Here is a 27144-nt window from a genome sequence, read left to right on the forward strand (position 1 = left end):
TGTCTGTTCTGTGGCTACAGACACACTGTAACTCAACTACTGTGTTGGAGATGATAGTTGTGGCTAGAACTGCATTATGAAGGCTAAATAAATTGATATATAGTATACACTGCAAAGTATGCATAAAGTATGTAGTATATATGAGTAACAATTCCTTAAAAATAGTGCTACAGAAGTTTTAGTTTTTATCATTTTGTAACACATATGCAATTTTAATTGTTAAGGATAAGAAGACCTGAATTTTATTTATTTTTTTTTTTGAGTTGGAGTCACCCAGGCTGGAGTGCACTGGTATGGCTCACGGCCACCCAGTGTTGACCTGCTGGGCTCCGGCAATCCTTCCACCTCAACCTTCCAAGTAGCTGGAACTATAGGCGTGCACTACTATGCCTGGCTAATTTTTTAAAAAATTTATTGTAGAGACGTGGTCTTGCCAAGTTGCCTGGGCTGGTCTCGAACCCATGGACTCAGGTACTCCACTCGCCTCGGCCCCCCAAAGTGCTGGAATTATAGGCTGAGCCACCACATCCAGCCAAAAACCTGAATTTTCAAATGCTGAAATGTTCAAATGTTATATGTGCACATAAACATATATTTGCTCATATGTGCTAATTAATGCAAGCATTAATTTTGAATATATCAAGTTAGTTGTTTGGATAAAGTATTCAGGAATATTCCTCAAATTAATCTTTCTCCCATTTTCAGTGTAACTGATTTAGTAAAAAGAAGTTAAAAATAGCCAAGCATTCCAGCCATATGACATTAGGCAAATTAACTTAGCTGCTTTAGACTGCAGTTTTCTCCTCCATGAAACAGAATATTGATTGATTGATTCGTTTTTAAATTTCAACTTCTGGGGAACATACACAGACTAGTTACATAGGTATATTGTGATGGTGAAGTCTGGGCTTCTACTGAACCCATCACCCAAGTAATGTGCATGGTACCCAATAGGTAGCTTTTCATCCCTTGATCCTTTTCCTCCTTCCCCCGTTAGGAATCTCCAGTGTCTGTTTTTCTCATCTTTATGTCCATGTGTACCTAGTCCTTAGCTCTCACTTGTGAGAGCATCATGATCATTATCTCAATTTGACCCTCAGGCTCCAGAGGTATTGCAAAGGTCTTTGGGAGTAGCTCTTTTCAATTCTAAATGGAATTGCTTTTGCTACTCTCCCACAATTTTGGTTGCATATCTGAATACTTGGGAAAGGCTCTTAGGCAATTTTTGTGTGAAAGAAATTATTTCTACCACATGCTAGAACAAAGCCTGGCTTGCCCACATACTATCTTTCAGATTCGATTTCCATGTCTGGAATGTGAAAGCGTGGCACACTTTATCTTATAATTTTTTAAACACAATACAACAACCATGATGATGCTGACGCTAGTGATTAGTATGAAAGATGGTCATAATAGTTAATGGGTATGGAGAGTTATCCATTTGCCAAGTACTGTTCTAAGTCATTTTCTCTTAACCCTCATAGCCCTATGAAGTAGGTACTTGTTTTCTGGCTGAGGAAATGGAGAAATCCAGAATGTTTGGAAGAAAACTTGTTTTCTGGCTGAGGAAATGGAGAATCCAGAATGTTTATGCAACTTCCTAGAGGACAGTTAGTGGGAAGGGGAGCCAGGTTTTATACTAGTTTGTTTGACTCTGTGAATTGAAAGTGGATAATCCCAGTCAGGCTCGGTGGCACAGCCTTTTTCCTCCATGAAGTAGAATATTGATTGATCGATTGATCACTGTCTGTGAGGGAATTGATAACCAGTAAACAAATACCTGTATTGGTGCACCCTTCCTACTCACCTGATCTGGCCCCCAGTGACTTTTTTCTTTACCTGATGATAAAGGAAATATTGAAAGGAAGACGGCCGGGCTCGTGGCTCAGCCTATAATCCTGCGCCTTTGGGAGGCTGAGGTGAGTGGATTGCCTGAGCCCGTGGGTTCGAGACCTGCCTGGGCAACGAGGCCTCATCTCTACAATAAACCAAAAACTCAGCCGGGTGTGGTAGTACATGTCTGTAATTCCGGCTACTCAGAAGACTGAGGCAGAAGGATCGCTGGAACCCAGCAGGTCGAGGCTGCAGTGGCCAGGAGCGGCCACTGCACTCCAGTCTGGGCAACAGAGTGAGACTCCAACTCAAAAAAAAAAAAAAAAAAAAAAGAAGGAAGACATTTTGATGACATTCAGGGCATCCAGGGAAATACAATAACAGCTCTGATGGCCTTTTTAGAAAAAGAGTTCCACAATTGCTTTGATGGGTGGCCTGGTGTTGGTGCATAGCTTCTCAGGGGGAAAGGTGACCGTAGTGATATTCAGCAATGAGTTATGTAGTACTTTTTCTAGGATGAGTTCATGAACTTAATTGTCAGACCTTGTATAGTTGAGTTTTGAGACTCCCAAGTCTTAATCTTGCTATTAGCAACATGGCCACTGTATTTATTTGCAGATAGAGACAAATGCATCATAGTAGTTATCTCTACTACTTATTTGTATCCTTTTGTTAAATTTTGCAGAAACATTTATTTTTTCACAAAATTGCCTCCAGATTGCTGTTTATTTGTTAATATTTCTTCTTTATCTTCTCATTCCCTTCTTACTTTTCATGTTTTTGATAAATAACTTGCGAGTAAACATCTGAGAGTTGTCAAGCCTCAACTTCAATTGTGAAGGAAAACAGAAGCATATTCTTTGTGATGGTTCCTTCTCTATGGGACAATGTAGCATTTCAGATATAGCTATAGTTGTGAGCCTATTACTTTAACAAGTTGTATTGTGTACATTATTCTCTAACTTAAAACATCGTGAAATAAACTGTAACTAAAAGGGGAAAAACAACTAGAGATATTTATTGCAGAAAATAAAAAAGTTAACCAAAGTATTTTATTGATACATTCTTGGACAATATCACAGAATTGAAAGATAATGGAAAGAGGGAATTTTTCAGCAAGGGTTTTTTTCCACTAAATTGGCACATAAGCAGCAAGATTAACGAAAGTACTTATTACAAACAGTAAAAAACATACATGCTTTTTATTTTTTAAGTCCTTATCACACTGATCAGTCAAAGGGGGGCATGAACAAAACCTCAAGACATGAAAAGTCCATATTCTTTCCTTCAAACAGCTTAATAATTATTAAAATTATTGCAAAATATCCATATACTCTAATTAAAATAACAAAAGAGAACACAAATACAAATATTGAACATAATAAACATGTACTGTAAAATACATTACTGGCATGCATTCCCAAGATCAAGACCTCTATTCAGTTCAGTTAATACTTTCCTTTTATATAACCTATCATATACCAGAGATAGGTAGGGCATACTTTCTCAGCACAGTTTTTGGTCTTTAAGTATCTTTTTTGTTTTAAAAAAAATAATGTAATTTGCAGTGGTACTATAATTGTAATTATACAGTCATGTACAGATGTGTTTTTCCTTTTTAGTCTGCTGAGATCTTTTAAAAATTTTAACTGTTTTAAAATTTTCCCAAATATTCCGCCGTCTGAGAGAATAGGGCTCTATGAAAACAGGGCATTCGAAAAACAAACAGTGAACCGAGGTACAACATCAGATGGCAAAGTGCAAAAGTCCTCACAAACTGTACAGAAAATTTCAAAACCTTGCAACCTGGAAGTACATACGTAGAAAGACAGGTCAGCCCCAAAACGGTCCTGTGGCTCTCAGTGGTCCATTCTAAAGAGCCTGGGTGGGACTTGAGTCTCAACACTCCCTTCTAGAGGGAAGGTCCAAAATTGCAGCCGAGTTGGCAGTGCTGATGCCAGTGACTTATTAAGCCAAGATAAAGTAAGGATATTTCATAAAGCAGCTGTTTAGGTCACTTGGATCCTCTAACATTGGTCTCCCGGCTGGGGAAGCTCCTCCGGTGATGGGAAGCGGGTAGGACCAAAGAGTCCTGTGCCAGGTTGGGTGACAGAATAACTGAGGGTCTTCCTCCTCCAAGGTTCCATGGAATGGAACAGGTTAGATAACCAGGTTATTATAACTGACATACTTCTTTTTTGCAGCAGGGCCTGAAAGAAAAATTGGAAAGAGTCAGTTGTGGCAAGGACCCTGTTTGCAGAGGTAGAAGTAGAATTAGAATTTTGTGCTTGAGATGCAAAATTTGGGTAGGATGACACAGCTTAAATTTCTCTGACTATTGCTCAGGCTTTGTCCACTAAAATCTGTACTTCCCACTGATTCTCAAAACACTTGTGTTCTCTTATCTGAGTTATATCCGGCCTCCCTCTTTATGTTATTTAAGGTTGGTAAATTTATCAGTGGTTGTCATGCTTTCTAATTAGCCAGCCCTCAACTTAACGGGCCCACCCATGTTGCAGTATGTTTCATTGTGTGTGATCTTCCAGAATTTTTTTTTTAACAAATGGTATTTGTTTGGGAACGATCTGTCCTGGAACATTGGAATTAATTGAGGCTGACTACAGATTATGTCCACCAGAGTTCCTTCTCTGGTGCTGATCCACACAAATAACTATAGACGGCCTTGTATGGTGTTATCAGTAAGTCATAAATACTAATTTGCAGAACTATTTCCAATAAGGTTTGAAGCTCACGTAAATCTGCCAGGTGTCTCAACTTTTATAATCTACATTTGTTGTCCTTAAATGTAGAAATTATTTTTTCATTTGGTACTGTGATATTAGGACTCACCTTAACTCATTCAGGTGGTCAATATGTGTCAATTGCCTACCATATAGCAGACGTAAGGCTAGGCACTGAGAACAGAGTACGTTCTTTCCTGTCCTCATGCTGGATACAAAGACCCAGGGGCCCTAAGTATGACTCTGCTTTAAGTTCTAGACCTCAGTACCAAGTAATACAATTGTAGGGATGTGATATATTCTTTATTGATTAAATCTGAGTAGTTTTGCATCAGTTTCTGTTGGATACAATATGACTGTCATGTAGCATGATGGTCTTATTTTGCTCACTCTTCTTAGATTCTAAATAGAATTGTTCATTCAACACAGAAAAGTAGCAAGAATTCTTCCAGAAGCCTTAAGTAGGGATTCTGTGTGATTTTAGAGAAACTAAGAGGCTCCATTACCATACTGAGAGAGGGTTTGCATGTGAACTTTAAGGAGTACACCCAGTATGTTATAGATGCGCATATGATCAAATACGTTATTCAAAATACTGTATACTGTACAAAATGATTGATCTTATTTTCTGGATTAAAAATTAGGACTCTCCCTCTGACAAATTTTGATTTGAAGACTCATTTCTCTATTAAATCATATGGCATTTATTAACTTAAAATAATAAGAAAAATAGAATTATGAAATTCAGGATTTTCTGGAAAATCTGGTTATGAGAATTTAGTCATACTGTATTCTCACTTGATAAACACATGACCTCAATAATACTCAAGTCTTCTAAGAAGTTTCCCATTGTTGTCACAATATTGTCTTCAAAATATGCTTGTTTTCAGTACAAGGAGAAACATTTTCTAAAGATGTTTCTTGACTCTGAAGCTTATTTTCAATGTCATGGCTAGAAAACCTCAGTTGACAGTTGCAAGTAATAGTCATAGCATGATTTGTCAAATGTTACACACTAATTATCCTTAGGACAAAAGAGGAACCACACAAACAAAAAACCCCAGAAGCTTGTACTGACCTAAATTTTCTGAGACCACCTCTATTGTGTGATTAAGACTGTTCAAAATAAGCATAACTGTGTAGTGAACACAAATATTAATTTCCTCAAGATGGTTACTATAAAACACCAGTTACTCAGGAAGAATTTTTACTGAAAGAATAAGTAGGTTAGCAAATATAGTCCCTGTATTGTCAAGCTGAGCATTGGTTTGGATTAAATTAATATCAAGATGAGATTATGCTCTAAAAATCATTAGAAATGATAATGAGGACACTCACTGTTGCTTTTCATGGATTATCTTCTTGAGTTCTCATATAGCCTTGAGAGATAGGTACTAAGTATAATTCCGATTTTACATAGCAAGTGTCTGAGGCTTAGAGTGACCTGTATCCCAAAATTCAGTTGTTTTACATTTGAATTTGTACTTCCCTCTCCATGTTCTCATGGAAAGTCCACACTACAGCTAGAACCACCTGACCTGGGTTCTGATTCAACTCCATCACTTAAGGATGACCTAGCCCAGTGCTATGATGATGAACTTCTCAGAGTTTTTGTAACATGAGAAGAGTAATTGTAACCCTATGCACTGCTGATTGTACTAGTGTATAAAATATCCTAGTTTCTCATTTGGCATTGTAATGTATAAATGTATTTTAAATTACAAAGTTCTGTACAAATATAAGCTTTCTTTGCAGAATTGCTTAGGAACATTGCCCCAACATTATAATGAAGTTTTTGCAGGTCCTAGAAGGGCAATTTATGTACTTTTCACCCCAATGTCCAATATGTTATAATGTTTACTTTTAAACTACTCTAGTCCTATGAGTAAATAAAATAAGTGCCTATGGCATCTGATTGATAATTCCATTTATTTATTTGAATAGTAATGTAGTTTATGGTTCAGGAAAGAAAATTGCTTAGTTCAAAATAGTTGTGCAATGAAACACCTGCTAAGGAAATATACTTTTTATTTTAAAATAGCTAGTATGCTTTTTCTCATTTAAAGTTATAGATTCCAAGGAAGAATAATAGTATATGGCATTATCCTTATTGACTTTTTAAAACAAGCTACGTAAGTAGTTCTCAAAGCAAGGTATCTTGAAGTGTTTATGTTTACAGTGAGATAGTGTTAAGAACGTTTTTTTAAAAAATGAAGTACCTTTGCTACTTAAGAAAGGTCAGACATTCCAAATTGTTCTTGATTTTTTGTCAAAATCAACACTCAATTTGACTTTAACTTCACTGATTGTTTTCTCTTAGATTTTCTCTGAGCCTTTGGTCTCACAAATTTTTTTTTTCTTAATGTGTGTTCTATGAAGCACTTGTAATTCAGATTAAAGGAAGTGAAGAATAAGAGGAAAAATTTGAAAAAGAATGACTATCATGGATTTTATGTTGCAGAAACACTGAATAAGTAAATTAAACAGGACTTTTTTCTCAACTCTATATTTAATGTCTTAATTTTTTTAGTAAGAAGTATTGCAGCTTAAAGCTTGTGTTCTCATAAGCTCTTCTTATAAAATTAAATGTGTATATACATGCACATCTGTATAAGAGCATGTATGAAGTGATTAAAACACTCACAAAGGTAAAAAGAACACAAAATATAATGTCAACCCTGAATATAATACATGTTAATATACTGATATCTTTGTCTTAGGTGCTCCCTCATCCACTCAAAGGGAAAAAAACATAATTAAAGACCTCCATACTACTTTCTACCCCTACTTCCCTCCCACTCGCCCCATCATATCTGCTATAGTGAACTTGGTATGGATCCCATTTTTACTGTAGACAGCATTTCCTTATGTGTTTAAATTACGCAAACTGGTATTATTCAATGCATATTCATTTACAATCTGTTTTTCACGTAACATTCTTTTTTGTTTTGTTTTGTTTTGCTTTGAGAAATTCTCACTCTGTCACCCAGGCAGGAGTGTGTGCAGTGGTTTGATCATGGCTCATTGTGGCACCAAGTTCCTGAGCTCAAGTGAACCCTCTGCTGCAGCCTCCTGAGTAGCCAGGTCTACAGACACATGCCACCATACCTGGCTGATTTTTAAAAATTTTTGTAGAGATGAGGTCTCACTATGTTGCTCAGGCTGGTCTTGGATTCCCGGCCTCAAGTGATCCTTATAATTTTCTCTGTGATTCTCTAAAGGGAATTTTCCTAAAGGAACAATGTGGACCAAGAGTAAGATGATAAGGAACAGTATGGACCGTCTTTGTGAATTAGAAAACAACTGCCCCTCTAAAAGGCATAATCATTGTGGTATATTATCTCAATAGGGAGATATTCAATTTTTTGAGGAGGAGTTTGACTTTTATAATTTTATGTAAAAGTTCATTTTTTAATTCAGTCATCCAACAAATACTTATTGAGCTTGTATTATGTGGTGGGCTTGTTTCTAGGCATTAGGAATACTTCAGTTTTTAGTAGAAGGCTCAAAATCATTCTGACATATTTAGCAAGTCAAAAGAAAAAAGAAGCCAGAGACTACCAGGTAGAGTCTCCAGGCTGCAGGTGTGTGATTCTGGGATGCAATCTGCTCCAAATTCCTGAAATTTATTAGATTATATAGCACCCTTTTCCCCTCATTTCATAGATTACCTTGCACAATACAAGAACATACATTTGGTTATTTCTTAAATCATGATATTGCCTATCACTTTAGTCATTTGTAAAGCTCACCAAACTTTGGAATATATATTGCCTTATTGCTTGATAAAACATTGTCCAAATTAATTTTCCTATGAACCTTTCTCAGTGCTATCTTTGCTTATCCCTGTCCCTGACTACTGTTTTTCCCTATCAACCATGATTCACAGTTGTTGTTTACCTATAAATATTTCAGTGGGGTAGGATTCCTCATATTATGGTTTGCGATTATTAAAATAAAAAGAAATACTTTTTCATAATTCTGTGGTCAATAGCCTTTTTCCAGTCTATTCATTGCATTAGTAAATTGCCCTTAGCCCAACACTTAATGGTAAAAGAGTAAATCCTTCCTTTAACTGTTAATTCTCATTCAAGCTTTCACAAAAGCTAGTAAACATCCTGTTTTTTCTCAGTAATTCATTTTGTAATGACTTCCCTTAAATCCTTTTTTAAATTGACTAAGAGCAGTGCATTACTCAGCTGAGAAGATGTAAAGCTGAATAAGAATGAAGAACATGATTACCAAAAAGTGAGGTACTCCCAATTACTCCACTTAAAGTTTAAACTAAAAGAATTGAAAATTTCTATATCTCCCCTGCCCTTTTTCCCTAGCTCCCAGCAATAATTTTCCAGAAGAATGCAAGACTATTTGACCTTATGTTTGTTACCTGAACTTTTTAACACAAGAAACTTGACCAGGGTTATAATAAATTCAATCAGAAAGACAACTCAGTATTCCAAATCCCCATCAATTCTAATCCAGTTGTGAAAATTCCAAATTCTAAATGTTTTTTCATCTATCTGTCTATCCATCTAATGAAATATTATTGAACGCCCATTAAATACCAGTAACTTTAACACATGTTAACATTCAAAACAAACATTAGAGTCTGCAAACTGTTCACTTCTTTCATTGTATATTCAGATTATTTAACAAACATTTATATAAAGCTACCATCAGCAAGGGGTTGGCATTTTCCTTCCTCCTTTTTTTTCTACTTAATGTGCTAAAAATAAGACATGGAATTATCAACCAGACTCACATTGAGAGGAAACCTTCAAAGCAGATTGACACCCCTCAACAATGCAGAGTGAAGGAGGTAGTTTAGTAGATGGTGAGGCAGCAAAGCTGCTGGCACTGGTGTAACCTATTTGCAGACAACAGCAATCCAGTTCAAGAGAAGGGAGAAGCAGCTGCCTGGAAAGAAAACCTTAGAAAAAATGTGCAAAGTACTTGCCCCTTTTTTACCAGGGGCACAGAAATTAGTCAGAGTCCCTGTTGTTATGGAACTTGTGTGATAATGAAGAAAATGCTTACAGATCTGTGATAAACACTTAAAGATATTCTACAAAGACTAATTAACTTTGTCTTGGAAAGGTATGCACTGTATTAAGCCTGGAAAGGCTTTCCAGTGAAGGGAACATTTGATTTGGACCATGAAGAATGAGAAGATGTAAGCAGGAGGCAAGGGAATATAATATGAAAGTATACTGTATGTTCAACAAGGTGCATGAGGTAAGAGTGTAGGAGGGCTAGAACTCAAGGTTGGGGGGGTAAATAGAGCCACATAAATTACTTAAATAAATATGCAAGTTGCCATACCAAAAACAGGGCTCCAGACACAGAAGAATGAATAAGTCAGAATTCCTATGGTTATTTAGATTTCTAATGGAGGTTTTCAAAAGAGGCCTTCCATGCTAAATAAAGCAATGGTGTTTAAGAAGCCACAGGGGAACCATTCATGATTTGAAAGAAGATTCTCACACTCTTTCCTTGGTTACCTGCTCATTGCTCTGGTTTTAGTTTCAAAGTAACTTGTTTCAGGTGACCTTTTCTATACTCCCAGACAAGTGAGACTTTCTTCCGTCAATCTCTCATGACCTGTCTACTGTTCCCTACTCATAAACAACCACGGTAAAACACTAATTTCCCATGTGTGTCTCCAACATTAGAGCTGTAAAGGTCAGGAAGGTAGAGACTTTTTTTTCCCCTATTGCTTAGGAAGTGTGCTCAATAGTTATTAAGAATGTTAGTATAGAAGGGTCTTTACTCTCTGAAATCATTGTCAGCTCTAGGAGGATTTTAGGGAAGATTAACAGAACAAAAACATACAAGGGAACTTTGTCCCTTTCTCCCCCCTTCTCTTCTCCTTGGTGTTATAACTCCTCAGATTTAATTTGTAATTTTTAAAACACAACATTCTTTTTTTCCTTTTTTTTTCATCTAAACAAGGTCAAAATAGCCTGATTAAAATTGAGAAGTCAATTTATTTATTTATTTAGTTTTTGAGTTGGGGTCTTACTCATCACCCAGGTGGGAGTGCAGTGGCAGTGACATGCTCATGGCCACTCCAGCATCTACCTGTTGGGCTCAGGCATTCCTTCCGCCTCAGCCTTGTTCCAAGGAGCCAGAACTATAGATGTGCGCTACCACGCCTGGCTAATTTTTCTGATTTATTGTAGAGTTAAGATCTCGCCAAGTTGTCCAGGCTGTTCTCCAACCCAGGGGCTCAAGCAATCCTCTCATCTCTGCCTCCCAAAGTGCTGAGATTATAGGCTTGAGCCACCACACCCAGTGAGAAATCAATTTTTTTTTTAGACACAAATAAAAATGAACTTTATTGCTATAACCAGATAAATATTTTCCAAACCACTTGGATTTTAGTAAAACTTATCTGAATTACTTGTACAAACTAGTTAAAAATGAGTTTAGTTAAATATAAGTGTGCTATATTAATAAAATAAAACTTTTTTTACCACTGAGCATTAAAGAGAAATCAATTTTCAAATCTACCATCAAAAGAGTAAATGAACATTTCAGTGTTTCTTTAAAAAAAATCTAATTTGTACTTTAAGATTTAATGCATCACACAGAGGCTTACACAGTTCTTAGAAGATGCATTTGAAGCAACTAGACAAAGTGTCTATCTTGAAACGTCTTTAAGCTTGGATAAATTAAAAACTGAGTAATTTGACTGAGGCTGTACGAATATATGTTTTGCCTTGGAAAAAAAGATATGCACCAAATTACTGTATCAGAGATTTCTGCTTTTCCTTGTTAGGCACTTTGCCTGGGCATTGAAAAACTTTTATGCATTTTGCAATTTCAGTGTATTATAGATGTGAGCATTCTGGAACATTATTATGGATACGGTGCAATAATGCATCAAAGATTGAAGTTGTGACCCAAAGTCTGTCTTAAGGCTAATGAAACAAATAAGGCAATAGTGATAAAATAGTAGCAGAGTAGTAGTACTTAGTGTTCCTAGATGAAAAGTTCCTGTTAAAATCCGTGCCTTGCTATTTTGGAATAGGAGATTCACAGTCCATTTATTCATTCCTTTATACATTTATCCAACTTTTACTAAAAGCTCACAGTGTGCTAGTAGCTTGACTATAAACTAGTGGAACAAAGGTAGGAAAACATAGTCTTCATCTTTGAACAATTTCTGGTATAGTACAATTCATATATTTATTGAGTACCTACTGTGTGTCAGATACTGTTTTAGGCAACAGAGATGTAGCCATGTTACAGTGTAGGTACATAGGGATGTTTTCATAGAGCTTAAATTCTACCTGGAGAGCCAGATCATTAAAAAAAAAAAAAAAAAAGGTTCTTGCAGCAATTACCTTTATTCACAATAGTTAGGTTCTATAAAGTTGCCACAAACACTGAGTTAGTGGATATTGAACCATTGCTCCTATAGCAAATACAGGTTTATGTACCTATGAGACTCTGACTCTGTTCACAACACACCTTATTTTGTGTGTGTCTGTCTAAAAACATTTAATTTAATATATATAATATATATATATATATGACTCATTAACATTGAACTCAGAGCTACTAATGTCTGAACAAAGTTTCTCTAACCTACATATTTTCTCCAAGAGGCACATCAAAGCCTTCTTGCACTTAGGAACACTACGTAATATTTCAGCACTATGCTCAGTGGCCATTTTAAGCACCCAAATCACCAACAAGCATAGGTATTAAATAGACTGAGAAAAGGATACTTGCTTCCATGTGAAACAAGGAGGCCAAACATTGCCTTTTTTGGCCTCAGCTGGGAATGTGTGCTGTGGGTGATTCAAATATTCTGCTGCTCCGTGCATGCCTGTAAATGCCTGCGAAAATACCACATGTATTAATTTTGAAGTTACAAATAAATTTCAGCATGTAGGTGAATTTGCAGATATGAAATTCACAAATATTGAGAATCAACTGTATTATGATGTTGGGGAATCCCAACATCACTATGAAAAAAAAATGCAGCCTAAGGAGCTCGAGAGGTATTAGGCTGAGGTTGCTATCCTAGACAGAAAGTGGTTCAGGTTTGGAGAGGATGACATTTGAGCAGAGATTTGAAGATGATGAAAGAGAAGCCATGAAAATATTTGAATCACAGAGTGAACAGGAGGTGCAAATCCCTGAAAATGGTATCTTAAAGGCCAAGATGGCTAGAACAGAAAGAACGGTCAGAGACAGGAAGAATCCCAACCCCAGCAGGGGGTGCCATCATAAACTTGTGCATGCAGGAAGGGGCAAAAAAATTTGCCTGAGGAACTCAGAAAAGATCTCAAAGAGGAGAGAATATTGAACTGTATTTTGAGCAGTACATTGTTGACATTTTTTCCAGGCAGGCCTAAGTGATGGGCTCACGTGCACTGAGGAATATTCCAGGTGGAGGACACTACATTGGCAAAGGCATAGTATGTGAAAAAACTTAAGGTTTAGGGAAAATTGCAAAAAGTTAAAAGAGTTTGGTGAGTACAGTTTTCATACAGAGGGAAGAAAAATGCTAGAAAAGAGATGACTAGGGAGATTAACTTCAGATTGCCAAGGGCAATTTATGCCACATATAGGATACTGGATATTAGGATAAACTGTGAGAAGTTCACCAATATTTGAAAGTAGGAGCAACTTCACCAATAATTTGAAAGATGAATTGGAAATGGGAGTGGAGGCAGGGGAGGGTAATTACAGGAAAAAGGAGACCAGCTAGGAGCTGAAAGAATAATTAGGACGCTTGTGGTAAGTGGAATTCCGAGTCAATACCTCAATGGGGTTTTCGATGAACAAGCATTTCACAGGGCTGCTGCTGCCTTCACTAACACTATGTTCTCTTATGGAAGCATCCTTGAGACTGGAGCTATTTTTTTCATTTGTTTTTCTGTTTGATTTGAGAGGGGTGTCTGTGTGTCATCAGAGTGAATTCTGTTAAGTCTAATTCAATTGCCTCTTGTTTTGACTGCAGATGTTTGAGCACCAGGAAGGCAAAGAGGAGAAGAAATCAGAGAAGCCTCCTGGCCTAAGAAAAGAGAAAAGATGATGGGAACCTTAATTTTCCTTCCTTTATTGGAATCCAACTCGGTGTAACCTCACAGGCAAAAGACAGGCCTTAAAGCTGCAGCTGTGTCCAGGACTTAAGATGGCAGGAGTGTCCCAAGGACTGTGTATTTTGAAATACTGGTTGGAAGATGAAATCTAGTACAGATAATAGAAGTCAGACAAAGGCCTACCAACATGAAGCAAATGTCTAAGTTTTAAACATGGGTCACTGGGAATACAGAGGAAATAAGATGTGTTTCTGTACTCAAGGAATTATTGGTCTAATAGACCAGATTACTCTGTGGGTAAACTGGGCACTGAGAGTAAAGCTTGTGAATGTAAGATATATATCATACGTAGGTTTTTACTATGTATGAAACTGATAAACTCACACTCAGACTTGGCCTAATGTGTCTGTCTCAAAGCCAAAATTTTGTGATGGTGGACGTTTCCTTTGTTTTCTTCTTATATTTGTATATTGATTGGTTGACTTAACAACAGCAGCTCTTTTTAATCAAACACATTAAAATTAAGACAGTAAGTTTCAGAGTGCTTTATTTATGTTTTTGTAAAAAGTGAACAATAGACATTTATTAAAATTCAAATAGTAAATCTATGCTTTAGTGCAAAGAAAGCAACATGTATTTGTGAAACGGTATCTATTAAAAATGTTTAAAAAATAAAAAGGGCTGGGCTCGGTGGCTCAGCCTGTAATCTCGCACCTTTGGGAGGCTGAGGTGAGTGGATTGCCTGAGCCCGCGGGTTCGAGACCCGCCTGGGCAGCGAGACCACATCTCTACAATAAATCAAAAAATCAGCCGGGCGTGGTAGCACATGCCTGTAATTCCGGCTACTTGGAAGGCTGAGGCAGAAGGATCGCCAGAGCCCAGCAGGTCGAGGCTGCGGTGGCCGGGAGCAGCCACTGCACTCCAGTCTGGGTGACAGAGTGAGACTCCAACTCAAAACAAACAAAAAAAAAATAGAAAGGAACAAGCCATATACATTAAGATGTTTGTGATGATGTACAATCTTATTTACAATTTTAAGAACCCTAAATGTTTAACATGAAAGGGTGGTTAAATGAATTCTAATATATTCTTCTAATGGGCATTTTAAACCAGTCAAAGGTGATGATTATTAAGACTATGGAGCAACATGGAAAATGCTTATGCTATAGTGTTAATAATGTTTAGTACAAAACAGCAGCTAGTAAAATTGTAAATACTCTATAATTAAAGTTGCATCATAAAGTATAAGAAAGAGATCAAATTATTAAAAGTCACAAGTAAACTGGCGAACTTTTCAAATATATCAACTTTGTAAAAGATTTTTTAAAAAGTTGTGGAACTGTTTTAGATGAAAGGAAACTAAATAAAAAAAACACTAAATGAAATGCATGATCCTTGCTTACATCATGGACTAAAAAAACATAAAATAGCTATGTTGGGGAAATCACATTTTGACTTTAGCCTTTATATTGAAAAATACTATCACATCAGTATTCAATTTATTGGATGTGAAATGTTATTGAGTGTTTTTGTGGGCCAGAGTTCTTCAGAGATATAGGTTGAAGTACTTAGTATTAGTGTCATTATATCTACAATTTGCTTATAAACAGTTTATGAGGAAAATGTATAAAGAAAGACAATGAATATAGCAAGTGAATGGTGATTACATATGACTGTTTCTCACTTCACTGTATTTAAAAAGTCAGTTTAAAACTTAACTTTTAAAATTAAAAAGTTGGGAGAGATGATTTATAAAGCTCTACTACTAGGGTAGTTGAATTACAATCACTTTACTTTTTAAGTTACATTTACTTTTTATACTATATTTTCTATAATGTTGCTATATTTTTATATGGAAAGTAAATTAACTTGCAGTTTTTTAAATGACAAGCTACTTAACAAGATATAGGCAGATGCCTAAAACCCTCACTCAGACCTGAGTAGCCATATCCCTTTCCTTCTTTTCCAGGATTTCTTTAGGATAGAAGGAACCTCTTGTTTTGTGAATTTTTGTCTGTGGGCTCCTGTGAAGTAATTCCTGAAGAGGTCTTTAAGGGGTGAATCTCTTAAATAATCTACTCCCTCCTTTTGATCTTTTTTAATGTTTTGTTGAACTTAAAAAACACCATTACAGATTAGATCCATTATGAATTATAAGATGGCCCTTTCTTTCAGGCTTTTTACTAGGGCGGAAGACAAAAAACACCCTAAGAATTTGTTACCTAAGTCTTCATGTTTTCCCACACAGTGTCTATCTACATTATGTAATAAATGGCCTCCTAAAATGTTTTCTAAAGCATTTCATATCTTGAATGTACCTATGAGAGACTTTGTTTTCTAATATTAGGGTGGAAATATTTTTTAAAGTTAAGTACCTCTATTCAACTGTTTTATGTGTTGGGCTTTTAGACTATGTAAATCATGATGATAGGTCTCAGAGGAGAAAGCACTAGGATGGACTGGAAATGTCTGTTGAGAGTAGGAAGTGTATAGTACCTGCCAGGAAATTGACTAATACAGTGTAAGGCATGCATCTCTCAGTCTCTCAACACACTTGATCTTGTCTGCTGAGCCTGCTTAATCCAGGGATAGTAGCCAGCTGGGCACAATTATCTACAGAGGTTGGGCTTTCCTCAGAGAAGTATCAATGATATGTAGTGATGAGAAGAAGTGAGAATGTAAATTTCACACCCTGGGTCAGAGGGTAATCAATGTCTATTACCTTCCTGACTTTTCTAACCCAGCTTCTTTACTTCTGTGTGTGTATGTGCCTGTGTGATGTCTCAGGAGTTGATTTATTCAAAGGAATATTGCTACAGATCAAGAAAATATAGAAATGGAAGGAATCATCAGGAAAATAATTCTAAGTCAGGCTCTGTGTAGACAGAGTTACTTCTCTATAAAACTCATACCAAAAGTACACCCAGGAGAGAAAAACAGACTGCAGGGGCAGAGATATCTACTGTGTTCTGGAACGTTCTTCCCCCAGAAAGTCGCAAAGATAGAGTCTTGTCTTTACTCAGTTTTAAATTTGAATGTTACTGCCTTAGAGAGGCCTTCCTCGATCCTCTCTATAAATTAATACTTGCTGATCCCCATTTGCTCTCTAGCTTATTACAGCTTTTTTATTTTTAATCACATCACTATCACTTTCTGAAGTTTCTAATTTGTTTATATTTCAATATCTTTTCTTGTTTGCCTCCTGGAATGTAAACTCCTCATGTCTTGTCTTGATCACCATTGTATCCATAAGATGTATGACAATGTCTAGCATGTAATACAAAAATAACAAAATGGGTAATAGGTGATAGGTGCTTGGTTTGGGATAGCAGGAACTGATGACAAAATAGCATGTCCCTATTCTTTTACCAATACCAGACTGTTTTGGTTACTGTAGTCCTGTAGTAAAGTTTAAATTCTGGAAGTGTGATACCTCCTGCCTTGTTCTTTTTGTTGAGGATTGTTTTGACTATTTGTTCTCTTTTTTGTTTCCACAGGAGTTTCTGTATCGTAATTTCCAGGTCTAAGAAAAATGATGTTGGTAATTTGATGGATATTGCATTGAATCTGTATATTGCCTTGGGTAGAATGGATATTTTGACAATATTGAGTCTTCTCATCCATGAGCATGGAATATTCTTCCATTTGTACATGTCATCCTTGATTTCTGTAAGCAGTGTTTTATAGTTCTTATAAAGGCTTTTCACTTCTTTGGTTAGGTGGATACCAAGGTTTTTAATTTGTGTGTATGTGTGGCTATTATGAATGGAATTGTCCTTTTTATTTAGTTCTCTGCCTGCTTATTGCTGATGTATAGAAATGCAACTGTCTTTTGCATGTTGATTTTGTACCACGAGAATTTACCAAAGTTGATTTTCCATGCGGGAGGCCTTTGACAAACTCCCTAGGGTTTTCAATTATGGAATCTTATCATCTGCAAAGAGGGATAGCTTAACTTCACCTTTTCCTAACCCTAGCCCATTATTTATTTCTCTTGTCTGATTTTTCTGGCTAGAACTTTCAGTACTATGTTGAACAGGAGTGGTGAGAACGGGCATACTTGTCTTGTTCCTCTTCTTAGGGGAAATACTTCCAGCTTCTGCCCATTGAGCAAATATTGGCTGTGGGCTTATCATAGATGGCTCTTACTGTTTTGAGAAATGTTCCTTCTATTCCTAGGTGCTCAAGGTTTTTATCAGAAGAGATGCTGGATTTTGTAGAATGCTTTAGAGATCCTAGAAGCAAAAACTCAGTCTCTCAACCAACTCATCTTTGACAAAGCCACCAATAACAGCCACTGGAAAAAGGAGACCATATTTAGTAAATGGTGCTGGGAAAACTGGTTGACCACATGCAGAAGAATGAAACTGGACCCTTACCTATCACCACATATAAAAATCAACTCAAAATGGATCAAACACCTAAATGCTAAACCTCAAACTATAAAAATCCTAGAAGAAAATGTAGGAAATACACTTAAGCACATCAGAATAGGCAATGAATTCTTGGCCAAGTCCTCAGAAATGAATGCCATAAAAGCTAAGATAGACAGTGGGACCTCATTAAAATGAAAAGCTTTTGCACAGCCAAAGAAACCATCAAAAGAGTAAAGAGACAACCCACAGAATGGGAAAAAAATATTTGCAAATTATGTATCTGACAAAGGTCTATCATCCAGGATCTAGAAGGAACTCAAATGAAATAAAAGGGAGAAAACAAACAACCCCATTAAAAAGTGGGCAAAGGATATGAACAAATACTTCTCAAAAGAAGACATACAAGCAGCCCACAGACACATGAAAAAACGTTCAGCCTCACTAATCGTCAGAGATTGCAAATCAAAACTACAATGACATACCACTTAATTCTGGTAAGGATGGCATCATTAATAAGTCAAAAAACAACAGATGCTGGCACAGGTGCGGAGAAAAGGGAACACTTCCACACTGTTGGTGGGAGTACAACTAGTGGCAAATGCTAAAATAACTAAAAATTGACCTTCCATATAACCAGTAATCCCTGTCCTGAGAATATACTTGGAGGTACATAAATTATTCTATCAAAGAAACACCTGCACACGCATGTTTATTGGTTACACTATTCACAATAGCAAAAATATGGAACCAACCCTACTGCCCATCAAAAGCGGACTGGATAAAGAAAATGTGATACATACATACTACAGAGTATGTATAAAGGAAAAAATCATGGCCTTTGCAGCAAATTGGAGTTGGAGACCATCATATTAAGTGATCTGGCACAAAAACAAAGAACTGAATACTGCATGTTCTCACTCATAAATGGACCCTGAACATTAATCACATTATCACAAGAGAGGGATCTGCAGTCACTGGGCATTGCTAGGGAGGGAAAGAAGGAGGGAGGAAAGTTGAGGACACAACAACACAAAGGGTACCTGGTTCTACACTAGGAGGAGTGAGGGCTATTTTTAGAAGCCAAACCTTCACCTGCATGCAGCCTATTTATGTAGTTAATCCTTGCTTGTATCCCACATCTCTATAATGAAATAAAATGTAATATAAAAAAAGAAACAAAAAAAGAGAAATAAATAGATTCCAACTCACATCTCTATCTGATATTTCCTGAAACTTCTGCCTTGGACTCTATGCTTTGGCCTGGGATTTTCTCCTTCTTCCAGAGATAGATGCAAAGTCATGAGGGAATAATCAGGAGTAACCACAATTATTGAGGGAAGTAGAACAGAGATTGTATTATGATAAAGCGTGAATGAAACAGACCCCTAATCATTTCATGCCTGAGTTAGGAGAATAGCTACTACTGGAGAAATGGAAGAATGCACTAGAAATTGGTTATGGCTGTGGATGTTTCAAGCATGGTCAGTTGGGGAAAGATATTGAGGACGTCTGTGGCTTGGAACTCACTAACGGAAATTTATCTTTACTCCTATTGTTTTTTTCACTGATAGGGACACTCACAGAGTGATTGTTATTAGCAAGTTTGATTCTGCAACTCTGGGCTCTAATGGTCAATCAGAGCACCACTGCCTATGCCCAACCATGTTCGGCTCACAGAGGCTTTATATTTTCCATCTTCAGTGGTCTCTATGAACATGCTTTCTGTCATTTGTGTTTCTCATGCACATTTCCAGTCTATCACTTTGAAGAGAGCTTAGAAGCCAGATCGGACATTGTGATTGGATAGTGACCCTTCAATAAATAAATTAGATTTAAAGTTTAAGACTATTTAAATATTCTTGGGGAATGTTATCAAATTCTTAATTTTAAATTGATGGTTTATAATCTTTTCTTAAATGTACTGTATTTGCCTTGATGATGTCTAGTGGACCTATGCACACTGCCCATTCCTCTTTGTACTTAGGGTTAGACGACTTGTGATATCACTTGAGGGATTATAACAAGAGCCTGAAATTCCCATCACTAGGATTCAGCAGAGGTCTTGTATAAATGAACACTTAGCTGAACTAAAGTCACTGGGTCTGAAGAGACTGCATTAAGGACAGGTGTTTCCTTCTATTAAGAGGAATGAAGAGATTCTAAAAATACAAAAGCATGGATTAGGTGTTAAATGATATTAGAGAATTATGGTTGACTTGCATAGATGTGAAAATGGTATTATGGTTATGTTGTGAGATCGCTGTATTTTGTGATAAGGTAAAATAATTTGGAGTAAAGTATTGTGGTATTTGGAAGCAATTCTAAAATTGTTCAAGACAAAAATACATAGATATAGCTGAAACAAATACAGCAAAGCATTAACAGTTAAATCTCAGTAGTGGATTATACTACTACTCTTTCTATTTACTAAATGTTTGAAAATTGTCATGACAAAAAGTTTGAGACCCCCCCCCTTGTCTCTAAAGCAAAGTTTATGCTTCACAGCTTCTCTGGGAGCTTATTCTATAACATCTACCAAATAATTATTACTGTTAAGTCAGTCTTTTCCATGTAGCTCAGGAAAGAGATGAATATGAGATGGTTGCTGTTGCTTGTTGGAGAACCCCAATGATTCTAATTTAAAAGTGATCAGGCACAGTGGCTCATGCCTGTAATCCAGCACTTTTGGAGACGGAGGCAACAGGATCACTTGAGCTCAGGAGTTCAAGACCAGCCTGGGCAATACAGTGAGACCTCGTCTCTACAAAACAAAATCAAGCAATTAGCAGAGTTTGGTGGTGCATGCTTGGAGTCCTTGCTTCTTCGGAGGCTGAGGCAGAAGGATTGTCTGAACCCAGGAGGTTGAGGCTGTGAAGAGCTGTGATCACGTCACTAAACTCCAGCCTGGGTTTGAGTGAGACTCTGACTCAAAAAAAAAAAAAAGCGATCATTAAAATAATCACCTAAGTGAAAGGTAGACCCATGGAAACACAAGGATTGCCACCATTCAACTGAATGATCTCAGGAAAGTTCTTTATCTCTTTATGTCTCAGTTTTCTCATCTGACAAATGAACATAGTGATAGTACTAAACTCTAAGGTTGTTACAAGAATTAAAGGAATTAGTGTACATAAACAGAACAATGTTTCACAAAATTTGTACTCAATATATTTTAGGTATCATGAACCTTTTCTCTGAATGTGTAGGGAAAATCTTTCTCTTGCACATTTTTTTGCATATACTTTTCTTTTGACAGAAAAGGGACTTTATAAGCAGATCAGCCTACCGATAAAATGAAACTAGTTAGTTGTATGGATTTTGGACACTGTTAGGTTGCTAGTAACTGTCCTTGAGATGGCTTAAGGAAAATCAAAGCACCTAGTACATTTCACTTATTCATTGGAAAAGGAATTTGTCAAATAATTGTCAACATATTTTCACTTCCATCTACTCACACTGCCATCATTAGCCACTGTTCCACCTCTGTGAAACTGATATCAAAATCTTAAGCTTTAAGAGGTTGTATTAGTCAACTGGACCCAAAGGAGAAAGCAGGGGATTGACAGTTTCTATTATGGCAAAAATGACAGTTTCTTACTCTACAGAATAGTCTTGTACACATAATAAATGACTGCTGCTACTCTTATGTACAATTCATGTCAACTTTATGCAATATTGAAACTGGTAGTCATTGATTTTGGGAACCCACATTGTAGTAAAGTTATGCTATTTGCAAAATCAATTGCTGGAGATTGTAAGTGTGCATTTGCTTATATATTGTTTTTATCTATTTTGGTTTAATAAATTGGATATCTACTGATTAGTGCCAGTAGAATGTCAGTTAGATTAGCTGAAGTGAGTTTATCCTCTACTTAGTTTTGCAGTTAATAATTGATCTGTGTCTGCATTGGTAAAGCAAAGTGAAGATGGGACAGCTACAAGTTAATTCTGTCAAGAAGACTACAGCTGAAGCTATCCATGCATGTCCATAACTTATGTATATATATGTACACAGGGCCCATATGACCTAAGTTGGTTATCAAACAGACTTACCAATTATTCACACACAATTCCACATATCCCAGGAAACTTTATGTAGTCAATTCCCCAAACAACCTGTTACATCCTACAGATGAGTCTATTTTATGCAATTTGACCAAAAGCTGTGTGGGGTGAATCTTTATGGAATCAACCAACATTGCCAAGGTAATGGACTGAAAAAGCATTTTTCTCTTGATAATTTGTTTTCTAGAAATTAAGAAGTATGGATCCTGTTAAAAACTTAAACACAGATCCTGGATGATGAATTAAGTAGTGAAAACACTTGTGCTCTGAATGATGAATACTTAATATGTGCTGGAAATTGCGCTAAGCACTTATATTCACAAACCCTTCTACTCTTTCCAGAAAGGCCTGTGAGGTAAGGACCAATATTATTACTATTTTACCAAAGGAAATCTGAGGTTTAAAGAGGTTATGGAACAAATCCAATGTGATTTCAGATATTCCTATTTTTTCTAAATTATGGTTTTGATAAAGCAAGAAGAGGAATAAGAGAGGAGAAGCTGTTGTCAGGGGCTAGAGGTAACTCTCACTGAACAAACATTTTCCAAATGCCTACTATGTGCCAGGCAGGACTATGTAGTAAGTTCTTTTTTTTGTTTGTTTTTGAGTTGGAGTCTCACTCTGTCACCCAGACTGGAGTGCAGTGGCCGCTCCTGGCCACCGCAGCCTCAACCTGCTGGGCTCCAGCGATCCTTCCATGAAACCGGAATTACAGGCGTGCGCTACCACACCCGGCTAATTTCTAATTTATTGTAGAGATGAGGTCTCACCAAGTTGCCCATGCGGGTCTTGCACCCTCGGGCTCAGGCAATCCACTCAGCTCAGCCTCCCGAGGTGCAGGATTACAGGCTGAGCCACCAAGTCCGGCTGATAGTAAGTTCTAATAGCCATGGACAGCAACTCTGTTGTTCACTCTTTAAAAAAAATCTTTAGCGCCTATCACCTCTTGATTTCTTTCTTGACATTTCATCTCCCCAAGTCCCATGAATGTTCAACTTCCTGAAGGCAGCAGTGAATCCTGGGAAGTACTCAGGAAGTATTGGCAACCGAACTGGCAGCATAGATATTTAGATTTCAGGAAACTGAGATGCACCGTTAAAGTCAGCGATATCCCCTAACAGTCAAGCCTTGCAAGTCAGACTCCAGTATTCAGCATCACCCGCAGTCTCCCTAAAGGGACCAATGCAGGACAGACATTTTGAAAAAGAAATGCAGAGTTTGTTTGGGCTTGGAGGGGAGATCTGAAATAAAGGATGTAATTACAAGTCACTCTTTAAGTTCAGAGACAAGATTATGGCTGAAACAAAACAGTGGAAAATTTTCCAACCTTTATGTTCCCCAGAGGGAAAAGATGGTATTACCTAGGTTATTGATGTGAGAGGCAATACGAAGTCGTGATTAAGGTGAGCCCCTTCTCATTTCAAAGTATTTGGATGTATAACACCTCAACTTTGTTTGATAAGCTGCAGTCTTGTAAAAGACTGCTAAGTCTCAGTTTATTTGCCTTAAAACTGTCTATAAAATCAGGTCAGTGATACTAGTGATGTTGGGAGAATCCACTGTGGTGATATATGTGAACTACCTAGCACAGTGCTAGACACTTAAAAAGATACTCATTATCACCATCATTACTATCACTACTACTATCACCACCACCATGTTGCTCATGGCTCGACTATCATAATTATAATCATCAAAAACTAGTCACCTACACAAGACATTGGAATTCAGAAGAACAATCATATCAAAATTTAGCTAGCAGCCCTTGCTTCACAGAATACAAACTCTTATCATAGGTTGTCATTTCAGCATGCAAGACTTAGAATTGATGCAAGACTTAGAATTGCTAATTTTGCTATTACGCACTAGAGCAGTCTAAACTTTGAAGCTGATCTTCATTGCAATCCCTTAGGGCAGGGGTGTCCAACCTTTTGACTTCCCTAGGTTGCATCGAATAACCTGTTGGCTTTCCTGGACCGCATCAGGTAAAGAGGCATTTTCTTGGGCCACACACAAAGTATATATTATAGTTAGTGTATATACATAATAAGACATCTTTTAAAAAATTTTGTATTATAAAGTTAAGAAAATGAGAACAATATAAAACTAGTGGAAAATTTGACCTTGTTTTTTTAAAACTAATGTATCAATGTCTGGTTCATTGGAAGTGGTTGCAGTTCTCAGAGAGAGTTCTCAAGGTGCTCATCAGAAATGTTTGTTTGAATTTTGCTCTTTCATAATTGAAAACAGTTGCTTACAAATGTATGTGCTGCCAAAAAGCAATGTCATGAATAAGGCATGATTGTGAGCTTCAAAAATGGAAATATGCATGAGGTCATAAGAAAAATAAATGTTAAAAACCACATGATGTTAAAAGATTTTGTGGGGTCACATTTCTAGCTGTCCTGGGTGGCAGGTTAGATATGTTTACTTAGGTCTTTGGGGAGGATCTTTCCAAGACTGTGATTATATGTAGGAAAACTATATTTTTACAAAGAAAACACAGGAGGACAGTTAGACAGTAGATTTTCATATCACTTCAGAGAAGAAGAGCCATCTATCTCCAGATGATAGGGCTTGGTTAAAGTAATCTTTTGCCTTTCAGGAAATTTACATTGTTCTTGGTGGCAGTAACACAGACAATTCTTAATATTAAGGCTGTCATGGAATATCAGGGTTGTGTTGCTGAGGAAAACAGCACTATTTTCCAATAAGTACTTCTAAAGAGTTACTATTTTCTGGAATAGTTATTATATCCAGGGATATATCACCTCAAACCATCATAAAATTCACACTATTCCCACCACTGCAACCACCTATTTCATTGGTAGAGAGGGGTAAAACAGCATTCATTCAATTCATATTTACTAAATACCTAATATGAGCCAAATATTACTCTGGGTTCTCAAGCTATAAGGAATACCCAAACATATCAAGCATTATCCCAGTCTTCAGAGAACTTCTAACTTGGGAGAAGACCTAAATCATATGAACATGCCAAGATAGCCAGTGCTAACCAAATCATTACCAAAGACCTTACTGCTCTAGAGGGAGAGACTTGTGATAAATCAGTCCTACATGACCTTCTTCCCAGGGAGTTATTTCTTAGAACGGATATATACATTTAGAGGCAACATATCCTATAACAAATAGATGAACAGGTCTCTTCCCACGAAGGCCTGGGTGGCTTCTGACTTTTTCCATTTCCATTTTCATGTCCAGTATCACTTTTGGTATGCTATGAGTGAGTGGTGTCAACTTCTAACTCTTGTCTATGACTATACCACCCTAACAGAACCTGATTTCATCAGTTTCCAACTTACTGGTGCCTGAGTGAATACAATTCTCTCTTTGATGGCTGTATTTCATTAATGCCATGTTTTCAGGTCTAAGCTCTCCTGGAGGCTGGGGATAATTTTTCTTTTTAGTGTTGCCTTGTTCCAGAGACTTCAGTTTTGTTACCCTTAACCCCCTTATGATCAATTAGTTAGTTATAAGATTCTTTTGTTTATTGTGAGAAAATTGAACAGAGGAGGGAAAAATGGATGAATTGGGCAAGTCTCATCAACTATTCAAAATGGAAATGGTTGATGAATGAGAGTTTGCTTAATAATAGTAATTGTTAATATTTACAGAGTGCTTCTTATGCTCAGACATCGTACCAAGCATTATAGACACGTCGCCTCATCTACCTATTGAGAAGGTACTTTCATTCTGACATTTTTCAGATGGGAAAACAGAGGCACAAAGGTTAAGTATAATTCCCAAGCTCCCGGAGCTGGTCTAGTGAAGCCATCTGACTTCAGAGCCCATGTTTGAACCACTATGACTCTTCTTCTTCTTCTTTTTGGTTTTTTTTTTTTTTTTTGAGTTGGAGTCTCACTCGGTCACCCAGACTGGAGTGCAGTGGGAGCGGCCACCGCAGCCTCGCCTGCTGGGTTCCGGTGATCCTTCCGCCTCAGCCTTCCGAGTAGCTGGAATTACAGGCATGCGCTACCATGTCTGGCTGATTTTTTGATTTATTGTAGAGATGAGGTCTTGCTGCCCAGGCAGGTCTCGAACCCACGGGCTCAGGCAATCCACTCAACTCAGCCTCCCAAAGGCGCGGGATTATAGGCTGAGCCACCGAGCCCGGCTGACTCTCCTTTTAATAGGAGATGTTGCTTTTGCTCATCCACTTCATCTTAGGAAATGGAAATATTGTACAGCAGGAGAGTAAAGAACCTGAGTGAGCAGATGTGATGACCTATGAAGCCCTTCTTTCATGTGCCAACATACCTCTAATGCCACAGCAAACAAACACTGAGAGGACAAAGAGATGGGTTTTGAAAAGCAGAGAGCATAGTTCATCCATAGTAAGAATCCTCGGTAGAATTTTCTATCTTAAATACTCTCTTCTCTCTCTCCTCCTCTGAAAGACCTCACACAAGGGCATAGAATCTCATTTCTGTCCAGCATCAGAGAATCTCCCCTCCTGTTGCTGGTGGGCCATTGTACCTGGCTAGCTACAGGTTGCCAACAGATAGCCAGAAATAAAGAAATATCAGTTTTTGATGGGACAGACATTTGATTTATCTCTGATCACCTCATATTTGAATCCAGGTTTCCATTTAGCTTGTTATGATTTCTGCTTTTGAACAATATATCCACTACCTCTTTAAAGAGCAATTCAGAGAGATGACGGATTCAAACATTCATAATATGAAAACCTTACAGCTACTTTGCTGGCTATTTGTTTTCTTGGGGGAGAAAAAAATGCACCAGCAGTTTCTAGATCTTTCACAATCTCCTGTGGAATCCTTTTCAGCCAACTTAATTTTACCTTTCTAAAACTGCAGTCAGCAAGAAGGTTGTGCTGTGGTTCTGAGGGCAAAGAAATTTGTCTGATTTCATTTTTTTTTAAGATGCAAATTTTGAAAGTATCTTCTGTCCTTTTTTTGTTGATGATTTCAAAATGAAAATGCAAATTGGTCCATTTATTTTTATATTTTTATTATAAAGATGTGGGGTACAATTCAGGGTTAGGTATACAAACATTGGTTATGCAGGTACCCTTGTTGATGAGGTATG

The 27144-nt window shown here is 37.1% G+C and overlaps 1 long non-coding RNA gene across 2 annotated transcripts in view; it reads right to left on the minus strand.

Annotated features, from left to right (window-relative positions):
• Positions 1-2867: 2867 nt before the first annotated feature.
• LOC103257960 overlaps positions 2868-27144 on the minus strand; it is a 61177-nt gene continuing 36900 nt past the window's right edge. For both annotated transcript variants that reach the window (XR_002481836.1, XR_002481837.1), the window contains one exon: positions 2868-4043. This is a non-coding gene — a long non-coding RNA (uncharacterized LOC103257960). The remainder of the gene's footprint in view (positions 4044-27144) is intronic.

The sequence above is a fragment of the Carlito syrichta genome, unplaced genomic scaffold (genome assembly GCF_000164805.1).
Source record: "Carlito syrichta isolate Samal-C Ts95f unplaced genomic scaffold, Tarsius_syrichta-2.0.1 Scaffold301911, whole genome shotgun sequence".
Taxonomy (NCBI): domain Eukaryota; kingdom Metazoa; phylum Chordata; class Mammalia; order Primates; family Tarsiidae; genus Carlito; species Carlito syrichta.